Below are 16,601 nucleotides of genomic sequence, written 5' to 3' on the forward strand. Positions count from 1 at the left end.
TGAGACCAAAAAGATAAGAGTTAGCATGATGAAATTAGATGGACACATCTTCCAAATTAATAAGTAGATAGATATTTATTCTCTTAGCCATTCATTAGTGGAAGAGAACTATCAACATGATCTGTAATTTGCTTCATTTAATTAAATGCTTTAGTTAAGGATTTTTTCTTACCAACATAAAATTGTAAAACATGCATTTTCTAAAATTGCAATCTATCTAGTATTAACATGAGAAACTAAAGTGCCAGGTTGTATAGTAGTGTTGTCTTATTGTCATAACGAGACGTAACTACATATGTCATACAGTGTTGTCCATTTGTAAACTGGAAAAGAGACTACAGTTTTTTGCTAATTACTCAGTGGTATTATGATAATAATTGTGTATTATTTTCTAGAGGCAAAAATCTATGGAGAGAGCAAATGTTGTAAAGTTAGATTGTCCCTTGTTATGCAGAATTCAGGAATATAGGCTACTAGTTCATAGATCTGCCTTTTAAAAAATTATTTGAGGAGCACCTGGGTGGCTCAGTGGTTAAGTGTCTGCCTTAGGCTCAGGTCGTGATCCCAGGGTCCTGGTATCGAGTCCTGAATCAAGCTTCTTGCGGGGAGCCTGCTTCTCCCTCGGCCTGAGTGACTGCCTCTCTGTGACTCTCATGAATAAGTAAATAAAAATCTTTAAAAAGCTATTTGAAAAATATAATTTGAACTTTCACACATGAAATGTTTTAGTGCCAAAAAGTTAAAGATTTATGTACCTGTAATTTTCTAATTTTTGTACATGTTATGTATTGTATATCTTAAAGAATTTTACAATTATTTTTTAATGGGAAATAATCCCAATACCAATTAAAATTATTGACCTAAAGAGCTAGAAATAGCTTATTTATTGTGAAGCAGTCATTTTGGATGAAAGGTGATTTAAAGCACATTGGTATTAAATGTTTAATTTGTCAGAACCTCACTGTTTACCTTAAAAGGGCTTAACTAGGAAGAGATCTTGGTTGTAAGAAAATTTTAACCATCCTTAGTAGAAGAATTGCTTGAGTGTGTGCTATAGAGGGATGTTGCGGAATATATCTGGAGCTCTTTCAGAATAGACTAGAAAAGTCTCGCCATTTTTGCCATTCACTCTAACAGATTTCTTAAAGGAGCTCTGGGTCTGGGTTTTGTGATTCTCTGCAGATGCTGGTGTTAACAGTGGTTGTTTTCATCACTCTTGACTACAGTTGAAGGTATGATCCAGTCCCTCAGAGAAAGTAGTCTAAAGTAATGTGCTGCTACTACATTTATTCATTTGATTCTTATTTAATTTCCTGAGACTTTCTAAAGGGAAGAATTCCCACTACTTATATATCAGTATTTAGGAAGTTGATCCATGAAGCTCTTTGTATTTCACCTAGGGTTAGTGTCTGAATGAAACTAGCTGTCAGTTGACTTGTGTAGGAGGTGGCCTAACGCCGAAATGTAGTCAAGATTATTTGAATCAAGGTTTTTGAATCACTCACCGATCAGCCAACACTAATAGTCAACTTAATTGTCATTTATGTCCCTACAGTGAAGCCTAAGGTACCATGATTGAAAATTCTTAGTCATTGGGAAACTTTGTTCTGTGACTATACCTGCCTTTTGATTATACTTTAGCTTTTCATTTGGACTTTTCCCTTAAGGAGAGCATGTGCCAATTGGGTGATATTAGGCTCCAGTCTGTCAGTTCTGGTGGTGTGTTTTGTGTTTTCATTTGCCTTGATGCCTTGGGACCATTCCTTGATTGTACATTCCCATTAGAAATCTTGGTCTTTTTCTCTCTGCTCCCTTATGCTGATTTTTTCAGAAGTAAGGGAGAAGTAAGTTTTTTTTCATAAGTGAGTTTTTAAAGAAGATGGGAAATAAACATTTGGTGTATGTATCAGAGGAGGAGGGAACTTTTTCTGCTGTACTATTTATGCTCTCTTTAAATTGATAGGATAATAGTTTTCATTCTCAGCCCAGTCTTGTACAGAACTGTTTTACTTCCTGGTTGTTATTGGAGATTGATGATATTTCTGACAAAATGTTGGGGAAGGGGATAACTGATGGACATCTATCTCCATTTCCATTTCAACAATTATTAAGTTGAACTGTGGTTTATATTAGCAATCAAGGGGCCTTCAGGAAGGAGATTTGAGGCTTTCTAGACTTTACTGTTTCCCTGTTAAAAAGTTTTTCATTCAAGTGTATGGGCAGCTTTCTGCCACTAGACAAAGAGTCATGACTCTTGGATGAGTGTCCAGAAATCTGGGCTCAGGAAATTCTGAGTTTAGCAAGAATTATTTTACTAGTGTTAATTGACAGAAACCAGTGATCTTTCTACTTCAGTCTGTAGCTTTTCCCTATCCATCTCCTTTTTTTTTTCCCTAGGGATCATAGGTTCTTTTCATACTTTGTGTTTGGATTTTGCCATTGCTATTCTTGGGTTGAACTCTCTACAAATATTTGGTGCTTGGTATGTGTGAGATAATAGAAAATACATACTGGTCTCTGCTCCCGGTTCCTTGCACAGAGTTCTAAAACTCTTGTAATTTCGTAAATGATAAAAGCACTCAGCATCTTTTATTCTAATATTTGGTCTTTAGCCTTGGTTCCTGACACAGGGCTCCTGAAACTCTTGTAATTTCCTGGGTGATGAGTGTCTTTCGTTCCAATGAGGTCACTTTGGGTGGATTCCTGCATGGCTCCTGGATGAGAGCTGGTCATCAGAAAGACCAAGCCAAGACCAAGCTTGGGATTTTTAACCCCAGCTCCTCTTCTCTTAAGAAGGGCTGAAAATGGACTTAATGAGTGATCATGCCTATTCGAGGAAGCTTCCATAAAAATCCCAATATTATGGAATTCAGGGAGTTTCTAGGTTGGTGAATATGTGGAGGTATAAAGGAAATTGGTACACTTGGAGAGGACATGGAAGCCCTGCACCCCTTCCTAAATAGTTGGCCCTGCACATCTCTTCTATCTGGATATTCATCTATATCCTTTATCATATCCTTTAATAAACTGGTAAACATAAGTAAGTATATCTCTGAGTTTTGTAAGCTGCTCTAGCAAATTAGCTGAATCTGAGCAGAAGGTCATTGGAACCTCCCATTTATATAGCTTGTGAGTCAGAAACACCCATGATAACCTAGGCTTATGTCTGGCATCTGAATTTGCAGGAGGGGACTCCTGCGCAGTCTTTTGGGACTAAGCCATCAACCTGCGGGGTCTGATGCTATCTCCAGGTAGTCATAATCGAGTTGAATGTTAGGAAACCCAGCTGGTGTCATAGGGAATTGCTTAGGGTAAAACCTCGACACACTTGGTGGTCAGAAGTATCATGTTGTGTGTGACTAGTAAAGGAGACATACAATAAAGAAACACACAGTAGGAAAAGCTGGACTTTTCCCTACATAGAAAAAAGACTGAGGTTTTTCCATTATAGTATGTATGTATAGATACTTTATTTCATTAAAATGGAATGGCCTAGCCTTTGCCCACTAGTACCTGGTTTCAGAAACTTCATCAGGCAAAACCAGCTGTTGTAGTGAAATATACGAGTTTCATGTAATCAAAACAAAGACCACATGACATGAAATTTCTCAAATCAGCAAAATAGTATCTGTGGTTCATAAATGTGTGCTTTAGATTTAGCAAGCTTTGTGACCATGGAGGTAGATTTAGTATCTCTGTTTCTACTTTGATAGTCTTAACTATAGGTAATTTAGTTAATGGCACTTCTAAGTTAATTCAGCAACATGCTTCACCAAAAGAAAGGGGGAGATCGTATTCTCTTTTTAGATGTTAAGGTTAGAGGATATGGAAAAAGCTTTATATTTTTCCTTTTTTTTTAAAGATTTTATTTTTTTCATGAGAGACACACAGAGAGAGAGGCAGAGACATAGGTAGAGGGAGAAGCAGGCTCCCTGCAAGGAGCGCAGTGTGGGACTCAATCCGGGAACCCCGGATCCCGCCCTGAGCCAAGGGCAGACATTCAATCACTGAGCCACCCAGGCTATATTTTTCATTTTTAATTTAAAAATTATGCAACCATAATGCCAGAGAAAATTTTGAAGAGAAAAAAAAATTACCCACAGAACCACTGTCCTTTTGCATATTACTTGTAATTATCATAGCTAAAAATAGTGTGATTTCTTGGTTCTTTAGTATACCAAACCCTCTTGTTTTTTTCTATCGTTCAAACTATGTTTTATTTATTTTTATTTTTATTTTTTTAAAGATTTTATTTATTTATTCATAGACACAGAGAGAGAGGCAGAGACACAGGCAGAGGGAGAGGGAGAAGCAGGCTCCATGCTGGGAGCCCGATGTGGGACTCGATCCCAGGTCTCCAGGATCACACCCCAGGCTGCAGGCGGCGCCAAACCCCTGCGCCACTGGGGTTGCCCTCAAACTATGTTTTAATAGTTATGATTTCTTCCCCCCTAGTTTTCCTTTCAATCCCCTTTGGGCACTTTGATTTTATCTGTATTTTGTTGGTAAGATATGATGCTTTGAACACTTTTGGATATAGCATTTTATTCCTATTGAAGTTTTTCCCTAAGAAGAGTTCTCAGCAGTAGGAATAGTGGGTGAAAGAATAGAGTTTTATACTTCTTTAAAGGCATTTATGACACTAGTTTTAACTGGGGCTGAGGAGGAGATAAATCATTAGGGGTTTGAATTAGAAATAGTTTGGGAGTTCCTATTACTGAATTTACTTAGAGACCCAAGAATCCCATTTTGAATAAACTTTTAAATAAGTTAAATTTTAAAAAGAAGAATGTATAACTATTTAATAAGATCTTAGAAATAGGATTTTGAGAGTATTTTATCTAGTTAGACTCATTAAATGATGTGTGGGCCGGGTACACTTTCATATGCCTGTGTTTTACTCTAGAGTTTGGAGGATCTTACAAAGTAATAAATCTAAGGCTACATAGGATGTTTACAATTAAATATTAAGAAAAAAATGTTGAGCTTGTTTTGTGTGGCTCCATGGGAAAGACTTAGAGACAGATTTTAGGATTAGTATAAAAGAAGTCTTTGATAACTAACTGTAAAAGAAAATAAGTGTCTAATATATAACTCTTAAAAATAGTCACAATGTTGTAACTCTTCTACTGGTTATATCTGAGTCACTTGGAATAGTCAAGTAAACTTTATATCTATTTGGGATATTCATATATAAATTTGGGATTAAATCATATGAGTCCTTTATTGCCTTGTGACTGCAGGTAAAGGTTTTTGATTTATAAGCAGATCAGTTTCTTGATCCCCATATCATTAAAATTCCTCAGTTTCCTAAGTGGATATCTTTAAACTGTTAGGGTCCTGTGTTTGTGAGACTCTTAAAGACTTGTTAATAATATTTACATTTCATACATCAAACCACTTTTTCCTGTCTTCATCTCTTTTTGCTTAGGACATGAGATGTCTCAAAAATAGTATATTCAGTTTCTGAAATGCTAACAACCACACACACACAAATCTTTCTAGAATTATTTTGCTCATTTGCTGATTTGGAATCTTGCCCAGGGTGGATTCATCAGAAAATCATACTGGAAAGTTCAGAGGTGTGGATTTGTTTCGGATGGGGGATAGATGATTATCAGAATAAATTAACAAATAAAAATAAAAACAAGTTATGGAAAGATAGTAAGGGACTACTATCCTTCCTACCTCTCTCAAACCTTTAAGTCTGATTTTTAAAAAAATTTTGTTGCTTTGATCTTGAGGATTTGAGGGCTTCTTTTTAACTAAAAGTTTTTTGTGTTTTATCATTTTTGTATTTTGATGCTAATTACATAGAAGCCAATATGTAAAGAGTTGCTTTTTAGTTTGACGTTGTCATATAATATTCTGTTGATTATTGTCTTTCAAATAGTCATATCAAAGCCACAGGTTTTTTGCCTTCTCACTGCATGTTGAGATAGATTCAATTTAGGCCTAACATAGAGAAGTTATTGTAGGCATTAGTATTTACATAAGTACTATACTTCAATTTATTGCTCCCCCCACCCCCCCACCTCAGGCATAGTACATTTTTTTCCCTTTTATAGTGAGTTCCAGAACCTGGGAATGTTGTATGATTATACCAAATCCAGATGTGTCCATTTAAGGGAGGACAAAGGCCAATTTCATTGATAAATTGACCTTTTAGAGTGTGGGGTTTTACTATGTACATCACAAATACATTTGAGATGTTCTGAATTGAAACAAATGAGTATTTTACAGTATTATGTGTTCTACAGTGAATTGTTAAGGGATAGTTTTTCAAGTACCTTTTTATTATAGGTGAAATAATTAGAGGAAATATCTATGTTCCTGTCATGTCTGTACCTATTCTGTAATAACAATTCCTTTTTCCATACATTTCCCCTTGGCCAATTAAACTGAAATTTGCTTTATGAAATATAGTTTGGAAATTAGAATGAGAGGTGACTTTTGAGACTAGCATTTTAATATATATGCCACTTGAGTATTTTGAGTTATAAAAGTTATAACAAAGGACTTAATGATGCTTTCAAAGAATAATCCAAGAATGTGTGACTTCCTCATATTAGTTAAGAGGGAGTTGAGTGCTTTTGGAGAATTCAGAATAACATTTGTTTTCTTTCTGCTAAAAATACGTAACTAATATATTAATGTAAATGTATTAAGGACTCCAGTAGTAGAAAAATATGTAAAATGAAATGGCAAACCTAGTTTTTCCACACTTTGCTCTCCCACTAACGTACCTAATCCCCATTCTCACCACCTTTCATTGTGTTAACAACTATTGTGGGACACCTGTGCCTGTGCGGCTCAGTGGTTGAGCGTCTGCCTTTGGCCCAGGGTGTGATCCTGGAGTTCTCAGATCAAGTCCTGCATCAGGCTCCCTGCAGGCTCCCTGCATGGAGCCTGCTTCTTCCTCTGCCTGTGTCTCTGCCTCTCTCTGTCTCTCTCATGAATAAATAAATAAATCTTTAAAAAAAACAACTATTGTTTTGTGGTTATCCTTCCAATTCTTCTACCTTACATCCCAACCCCACCTCATTGCCCCCAAGCCTTTTGATGTCTAAGAAAGCAGAGTAATTCTTAATTAAATATGTTGTTGCTATAACAGCTTATGGATATTAAATCTTGGTCAATTCTGATAGTACTGTCAGGATTTTTTTAAGGTACTTCTTACAATGGAGTCCTTTTGCATAATCAGTGTGTTCAGCGGAATGTCATTTTTAGAAGTTTTGTTTTGTTTTGTTTCTTTAAGCAATGACTCCAACACAGTAAAGTGACAGTGTATTAGGATTCCAGAGTCTTGACTTCTAGTCTTGGGTTGTGTTCGTAATCATCACCTTGGGTGATTCCTGTCATCATTCTAGGCCCCCCCCTTTTTTTTTAGCATGTGTGAAATCATAAGTTCAGTCTGTTCTATACCATATATGGTTTCTCTCAACTCTAATTTCAGAACACCCTTTGTTTTGGGGAAGAGTTGATATTTTAAAAGTATATAGAGGCTAGGGTTTTATCACTGCTTTTAGAAGATGATGTTAGTCATTTTGAATTCATTTGAAAGCCTTGGTTAGGAATTGAAACTCTTGGTTATAGTAGTGTTCATGTAGAAAATATGCTCTGTTTAATAATGCCATCTTCAGAAACACTTTGTGGCATGATGGAAAATAATATTTACAATTTTTTGTCAGTTTTATTTTCCCAAGTTTCCAGTTCACTCCCTTTCCCCATGTTTACATAAACAATAAAATATTCAGTGGGAAGGGAAACAATGTCCAAATATGCTTCCTAAGGTATATATGTATGGTGACTGGATTTTTACAGTGTGGTAAAATTAATCCCATATGTTAGTGATTTGTCTTGAAATTTTATAGTTTCCTCTTATCTCATTAAAATCCTAGGAGTTCTCGTCCTTGTTACTTGGTTTTAAATGGAACTGTTAATTATCTTTTTTATTTTTAAGATTTTATTTATTCATGAGAGACACAGAGAGAGGGGCAGAGACATGGACAGAGGGAGAAGCAGGCTCCTTGTGGGGATCCTGATGTGGGACTGATTCCGGAACTCCAGGATCATGCCCTGAGCTGAAGGCAGACGCTCAACCGCTCAGCCACCCAGGCATCCCAATTGTCTTTTGTTTCTTTTTTCTGGAAGTTTTTGAGTGAGGGGGAGTTTTTTCAGTTTTTCACAGGATTGTCCAGAAAAGTTATCTTAGCCATTCTCTCTTGCTTAGATTTTGCACTATTCTCTTAGCTAGTTTCCTTGCTTTCACTCTTGCTGCCCATATGGACTGTTTGTTACAGTAGCCAGTGACCCTTGTTGAAAAGCACATCAGACTCTGTTACTCTTCTGTAAAACCCTTTAAAGACTTCTCCCATCATTTTGAAAAGTCAAAGTCCTTAATAATACCTATAAGGTCTTTTATCTGCCCCCTAACCCACCCCCCAATTTTGGACACTATTTCTACCACTCTCTCTTGTGTTGTACTGGTCATCTTATTTGTGCCTTGTCTGCATACCTTCACTTTTCTTGCCTTTTTACATGCCGTTTCCTCTTGCTCAAATATCTGCTTGACTAGCTGGTTCTTTTTTTTTTTTTTTAAAGATTTTATTTATTTATTCATGAGAGACACAGAGAGAGAGAGGGGGCAGGGCAGAGACAGAAGCAGGCTCCATGCAGGGAGCCTGATGTGGGACTCGATCCCAGGTCTCCAGGCTCAGGCCCTGGGCTGAAGGTGGAGCTAAACCGCTGAGCCACCGGGGCTGCCCTGACTGGCTGGTTCTATTACATCTTTCAAATCTCTTCTCACTTGCTGTATCAGAGGGGACTTCCCCAAGTTTCCTGCGCAATAGAGCATACCCCTTTCCTTTGCACTCATTTTTCTTTATCCTCTTTTTCTGCTTTTTCTTTATTACACTTATCAACACCTGATGTTATTTTTTTGTCTTGACTTATTCTACTAGTATGAGAGCTCTACAAAAACAACTCAGAAGATGATGGGCTAGACTTAGGAAGGTGGGAAATCGGGGTGCCTGGGTGGCTCAGTCAGTTAAGCATCTGCTTTCAGCTCAGGTCATGATCCTAGGGTCCTGGGATGGAGCACCACATCAGGCTCCCTGCTCAGTGGGGAGTCTGCTTCTCTCTCTCCCTCTGCCCCTCCCCCCACTCATGTGCTCTCTCACATACATAAATAAAATCTTATTTTAAAAAGGAAGGTGGGGGGATCCCTGGGTGGCGCAGCGGTTTGGCGTCTGCCTTTGGCCCAGGGCGCGATCCTGGAGATCCGGGATCGAATCCCACATCGGGCTCCCGGTGCATGGAGCCTGCTTCTCCCTCTGCCTGTGTCTCTGCCTCTCTCTCTCTCTCTCTGTGACTATCATAAATAAATAAATATTTAAAAAAAAATAAAGGAAGGTGGGAATCTTAAGACATCAGTCCCACTGTGCTGGGGTGAGAGCTGTTTAGCAGCAGACATTTGCTCTTCCCTGTTTCCTTGGCTAGCCTTGAAAATTTGGGCTGCAGCATGACTCCAGCTTTAGTACTGTAGCACCTGTGCCATATCAAAGCCATTGGGCATATTTTGATTTTTTTTGTAGGAAAATGGCTGAAAAATATTCCATTTGTTATTAATACTCTTGGTAAATCTTTGACAGTGAATTCTGGGCATTATCTGATGACCTCATTGTATGTACCAGAGTGAAGAGGGGAAAAAATATAATCTTAAATAATGTCTAATTGTTTAGGGAGTTCACTCATATCTTCTGCCCTTTTCTTCAATTATGATAAACTTCCAAAACAATTTCTCTTTTTCAAACTAAGGAATATAAACAATTTTTTCAGTATTTTTTTTATACTTACTATTCCATAATTGAAATCAGTGTGATGTTTGCTAAAATGAATAACATGTTTGAAACAGTGAAGTGGAAGACCTTGGCCAGTCCTTCCCATGAAGCAAAAGAAAAACATTGTTTGAATTTTGTTTAACTTTGCTTTTTTTTTTTTTCTTTTGTTCCAGCCCTTCTTTCCCCTTTCCATCTCATCATCCACCTGCCCTCAATTCATTTTTGTTTTGACATTTTTTTATTTGGGGAGAAAGTTAAAATTGTATACACCTCTTTCCTCCCCCTTTCTTTCTCCTCCTCCGTCTCATGCCCACAATTAGGTCTCCATTTCTTTTCTCATTTTGGAGTGGTAACTAACCTTCCTTCGAAGAATCTTGAGTCAGAATAGGGGTATTCATATGTTAATATTTAGATAACCCTAGACTATAGTTTTGAAATCTGTATTTGTAAAAGATCTTTTTTCTCCCTACTTTCAATACCTATTAATTATCTACAACCTGATACATTTTGATCCTCTGGTGAACCTGATGCACTAAGACTCAGCTGAGTAAATGCTGGGCATGTGGGGCATGTGATAGGCACTTTACAAATCCTCTCTCCTATTTTATATTTTGAAATTAGAACCTATGTATATACATGGGGAGAGTTTGCTAAATTGTTATTACACTTATCAACACCTGATGTTATTTTTTTGTCTTGACTTATTCCACTAGTATGAGAGCTCTACAAAAACAACTCAGAAGATGATGGGCTCAAGGACAAAGTGGGAAAGGGATGTGCAGTTCAGGATTGTGAAGTGCATTTCGTCTTTTGAGTCAGAAGGATTTATATTTGCGTCCAAGCTTAGTGCTTTTTGTTTTTAAGTTATGACCTAGTAAACCTAAAACTCTTGAGTCTTTATTTCCTCATATGCTAGATTTGGATAATACTGTTGGCAAAGGCTTGGCTTGTGATGAACACACGGGAGTATTTGTGAAAGCTTTCTTAGTTCTTTTGTAGTTTCTGAGTGTAGATGATCAAACAAATGTGTGATTGTTGAACTGTTTTTCTCCTAATCCCATCATTTATCACGCTTTGCCTAAGAGTCTTTGTAGACTCATTTTCTCCTTGCTGCTACATTCTTAGATCTAGCTTGCATATTCTCCTTTATGTGGTTTGGATTTGCTATTTCTGATTTTTGCCCTTTTGGTCTTGAAAGATGATACAGAGCTCTGAGTTTCAACTTGTTTCTTTTCTTATGCTTAAGTAGTACATTCCGTGCACCCTTCTTAGTGAAGAGTGGTCCAATTACAAGAAGAGTTAGGATATTTATCATATTGATTATTTAACAGCAGCTGCCACCAGGAGTATGTGTTAAACTTCCTTGTGGAACTTTCAAAATTTACATTCCTGAGTCCCACTCCAGACCTATTGAATCAGCATGTTTGGGTGGAACTTGAGTATTATTTTAAAATTCTACTAGTGATTTTGTGTTAACAGTTAAGAAATAGCTTGTTGGAAGACTATCACAAGCCTCTAAAGCCCATCAGTATTTATAAATGTTAGTTTTGATCACCTTGTATTCTTTCCCAAAATCTTTAAGTCTCTTTCCTTTTACTCAAGAATAAAGTCAAGGTAAAGGGTGGCATTCAAGACTATGACCACATTAGTTTATCCTGTTAATTCTGTCTTTTACCATTCTTTTTTGATAACTCTATTCCTACTACACCGAAACCACAGCTGAGCATTATTTTCAACTACCTATTTTTGATGATCTAGAATGTCCTATTCTCTTCTCCCTTTCCTTGAACTCTGTAACAGTTGCTTTTCTTCTAAATTCTACTTCAAAAGGCACACTTTCCATCATGCTCCCAGCTAGAAGTCCTCTTCCTTCTTTGAACTCTGGAACACTTATATACCTTATTTTTGCACTGATCCCAGATGTTTATCTCCAGATATCTTTCATCTCTACTAAACTTTAAGCTTCTTGATGATAGATTTTGTGTCTATCTGTGTTCTACCACCACCCACTCAGTAGAAGTGTACTTAGTACATAGTTTGTGCTAAGTCCCTCATCCCACCCCCTCCACCACGACCTCTTATTTTGGGAAAGCTGATTGGCACTTTTTCAACTTTTTTCTCTATATGTTGGCTAAGTGAATTTAAGTAAATAAGAGAGGGTGGGAAAGGAGTCAGGTAAAGAGAGAGAGAATCCTAAGCATTGCCCAGCATGGAGCCCAATGCTGGGCTTCATCTCACAACTCACATTGTGACCTGAGCTGAAATCAAGAGTCAGATGCTTAACTGACTGAGCCACTCAGGTGCCTCAAGCTGATTTCCATTTTTTAATGTTCATTGAAATTCTTAAAAACGCTTTTATTTTTTTTTTTTTGCAACTGGTTTATTAAGGTAATCTTAAATCTTTCTCCATAAAATGTACAATCTTTTATTATTTTTCTTCTTGAATGCCAGACCTGGCTTTTGACAGGATGGTTCTTGTTTACAACTCCTGTTTTTGTGATAAACATAGGACTCAAGATGTCAGGCTATCTTTTCCTCTTATAATGTTATCCAGACATGATAATTGTTGGGAGACAGTACATGATTTTGTCACATGTTATGCATGTCTTGCAAGCAGAAGTAGTGACTGCCTTTTTTTCTGGAATATCTTTTTCATGGATGTTTATTTAGTGAGCAGCCTGGGAAGATAATGTTGTTTCTTTTACAGCAACGGGCAAATTTGCTTACTGTTCAGTATAATAAAAATAGTCTCCCTCCAGAGCATATTTTCTTAGTGTCCTGTATAATAAAGATAACATCACCTTCTAGAGCAAAGGACAGGCATGTTTATGCCCATTATAAAAGAGTTGGGTTCCTTAACTTCAGAGTCTCCTGTAACATAACCCACTGCATGTATAGCTGTCACCTGGCCCTCTTTCTGTCACTCAGCAGGAATTTGGGCTCAGGGAACTAGCACAGAAGCTGACACTGGCTTTTTTTTTTTTCCACATTTTCTCCAGTAAACATTTATTAATTTTTTAAAAATATTATATTTATTTATTCATGAGAAACAGCAGCAGAGACACAGGCAGAGGGGGAAGCAGGCTCCATGCAGGGAGCCACATGGGACTCGATCCTGGGTCTCCAGGATCATGCCCTGGACCAAAGGCGGTGCTAAACCGCTGAGCCACCTGGGCTGCCCAACATTTATTAATTGATAAGAAGTATTTCTGCAACACTTGAGACTCCACTCAAATGCCATGTCCACTCAGAAAACTTCTCTAGACTTTCCAGCTCTTATTCTACCCCACAGATCTCAAGACTTGTGTGGGTCTCTCATAACAAGGACTTCGTGGTCTTCAACCCTGCATCTCCCCTCAGCTCCACAGGACCAACCGTGGGGCCCCGAGATGAAGAATCCAGTCCAGGAAGTGGGCATGCAGAACAAAAAGAGTACACTCACCTAGTTTAAAAACACTCAAGATGCTTTGCCCTGAATTTTAATCAGCACATGTGACCTGGTCCATTCTGGTTTCAAGTTCAGAGGCATTAGGCCGGTCCTGTGGGTTAGCAGCTAACATATATTCCAAGAGCTGCTTGATCCTCTCAGACATGGAAGTCCTGCATTTCTGGGGGATATGCAACTCCATTGCATACTTCTATTGCCATGAGTAATACAATTCTTTACCTCTGACCTAGGAGTATTACGTCTTCCTCCAACATCCATGAAACTGCCAGGATAACTTAACTTACAAGTAGGGTAAACATCTCGGATCTTCCACTGTTTTTGACAGTAATATAAAAGCCACTCTTTTCAGAGCTGCAGAATAGGCCCTGCTGAAAATAACTTGTTAAGTCTTAGTCTAAATTAAGCCTGGTCTCTGGAAACTTACCTGGATGAGGCTAGAATTTCTTATGACTACATACTGTCTTTTCTTTTCCCCCTATTTTGCTTTCCACCAATCAAGTTAAAGGACTGATTTCTGAGATTTCCTTCTGTCAAATGATGGTGTTAACAGTAATCTCTTTTCTTCTTTTTCCAGTCTAAAAGCGTTTTGCTATTTTATATGGAGGAGTTACATTGACAGGCATTTTGATTCATTTACTTAAAGCTGAAGTTTGGAATGTATGCTGTCTTCAAAAGAGAATTGGGATATCTGAGAAGATTTTTTTTAATTGGTTGTAACATGACAGTTTTAATGATAAATAACCTAATAAACTAGATAAATAACATAATGTGTTGGATGGTGACAAATAAGGGGGAAAAAAAGGGAGGACAGAACAGTGCTGAAATTTTAGATTTGTTGTCTAAGGAAGGCCTCATTGAGGTGACATTTGAATAAAGAACTGAAGTAAGTTAGGAGACTAGCCATTTGACTATCTAGAGGGAAAACATTCTGTGGGCCTGAACAGTAAGTACAAAGGCTCTGCAGCCAAGTGTGTCTGGTGCAAGACATTGAGAAGGTTGGGCTGTAATGCTTTGAAGACATATATTGAGAGGATTATAGTGTTACAATTTGTCTTAGCTGCCTTTTTGTACCTCACCAGAGCACTTGCTTTTTTATCTGTTAGGTACTTCTTCACTTGAGGAAGGGGGTTTTTTCCTTTAAAAATAATTTTGAAGACTACTGAATTAGATAACTTCTGCATTTTTCTCTAGTTTTTCATTACTGGTCTCTATAACTGCCCATCTTTCAACAATGAACAGTGGTTTTTTTTTTTTTTTTTTTTTTTTTTAATTCAGCAGGTATTTGAATGCTGACTTGGACCTTTATATGATTTATTTTTTCACTTTCACATGGTTTATGTTCTTTATGTTTCTGTTGAAGAGAAGAGGCTGAGGCAACCTGGAATAGTTAGAGAATAAGAACGCATACCAACTAAAACCTCTCTAGCCACGGTTGCTAATTATCCTTTGTTACTAAATGTAACAGCTGTTTTTAAATTCTTAATGACTTTGAAAATTAATACCATATCATTTCCTCCTTGAAACACCATCCTATCCTTCTGGTTATACCATTTATCTCAAGACTTCTTTCCTTGGGTTTATTTATTGACCACCTATAGTACTCTTCTTACCTCTTTGGATACTCTGACCTACTTTACAGCATTAGTTACCTCTACGTTGTTGAATCTCCTGTCAAATTTTCTGTCTTGGGCAGCCTGTGGTGGCTCAATGGTTTAGCGCCGACTTCAGCCCAGGGTATGATCCTGGAGACCCAGGATCGAGTCCGAAGTCAGGCTCCCCGCATGTGCCTCTCTCTCTCTGTTTCTCATGAATAAATGAATAAATAAATAAAATCTTAAAAAAAAAAACCCATTCTTGAGCTCTACGTAGCTAGCATACCCATTTTGATGGCTAGTGGACAATAGGAATTCAGATATCTAAAACAGCTTTTTATCTTTTCCCTATAGAGCAAAAAGAACTTGTTCTTTCTCTCCTTATTTTGGTAAATAATATCCTTATCTAATTGGTTAAGCTAAAGTCTTTATGCTGATGTCCATTTAGTTAAAGACCATCAGGTGCACACTCACAGGTAAACAAAGTTGGGTTTATTGTTGCTTTCTGTAGCAAGGGAAACCACATGGGGAACCATGGAGTGTCTCAGTAAGACCATGCTGGACAGACTTAGAATTTAGGCTTTTGTTAGATAATTTGGGGAGAATTCAGGGAAGTGATGGTGGTTTGCTTTGCATTGGTACCGTCCGGAGTGGGGATAATTTTATGATATGAATGTCTTAATAAACCTTATCTAGGAGTTGAGGACAGTGTGAGGCTAGAACCATAATTGGTAAAAAAAAAAAAAAAAAAAAAAGCCGCAGTCACTCGTGGTAGCTGGGATTTTTTTGTAATTTTACAGAAACCTTGCTTTTGTTTGTACTCGGACTCAGACAGGCTTGTTTTTGCCTCACTTCTATGATGGGCACACAGAAGCCATCTGATGTTGGTAACCTATGAGATTTTGTCTGACAGAAGAACATCACAGCCTTGCTCTGAATGCCAAGCCACCTCCTTGCTGTAAGGGGCTGCTTTTCTCTCTCACTTATTTGGAGTAGATGTAAAAGACCAGGAACCATTTTGGCAGTTGGAAGATGGATGAAGAGTATCTTAGATGGTATAAGAACAAAGAATTTGCATGATATTGGCTGTTTATGTGTGAAAAGCAGCAGAGAAACTTACTCTACTGGAAATGTATCAGGAGGATCTAGTTTTATGTTGAGACAGAGATGCCTGGTCTGTTTATTCCTTGACCAGAAAAGAGGGGTTAGAAGGTGTATCAATCACATAATAGAGCTTTTTAAAGCTAGATGTGCATGCTTATTGTGTGGCAGGCACGAAGTATGTAGATGATCTTTTTTAATCCCTCAGGTAAATTGGGTTAGAAATGAAGGATGCATATCTCCGGCACTGGGGATAAGAACCAAATTAAAGATCCAAGTGGGGCTACTGGTGTAGACTATTAAGTAATGTTCAAGAGTGTGAGTTTCAACATAATAATTTGGATTTGGGGATCCCTGGGTGGCGCAGCGGTTTGGCGCCTGCCTTTGGCCCAGGGCGGGATCCTGGAGACCCGGGATCGAATCCCACATCGGGCTCCCGGTGCATGGAGCCTGCTTCTCCCTCTGCCTGTGTCTCTGCCTCTCTCTCTCTCTCTCTGTGACTATCATAAAATAAATAAATAAAAATTAAAAAAAAAATTTGGATTTGAATCCTACCCGCTACACACAATTAGTAGTTGTATGATCTTAAGCAGGTTACCTAACCCCTTAGAAACTCTG

The 16,601-nt window shown here is 37.8% G+C and overlaps 1 protein-coding gene across 10 annotated transcripts in view; it reads left to right on the forward strand.

Moving 5' to 3' along the window:
• Positions 1–16,601, forward strand: part of GTF2E1 (general transcription factor IIE subunit 1) — a 99,946-nt gene that overhangs the window by 49,536 nt on the left and 33,809 nt on the right. The window lies entirely within an intron of this gene.

This window comes from Canis lupus, chromosome 33, assembly GCF_011100685.1.
Source record: "Canis lupus familiaris isolate Mischka breed German Shepherd chromosome 33, alternate assembly UU_Cfam_GSD_1.0, whole genome shotgun sequence".
NCBI lineage: Eukaryota > Metazoa > Chordata > Mammalia > Carnivora > Canidae > Canis > Canis lupus.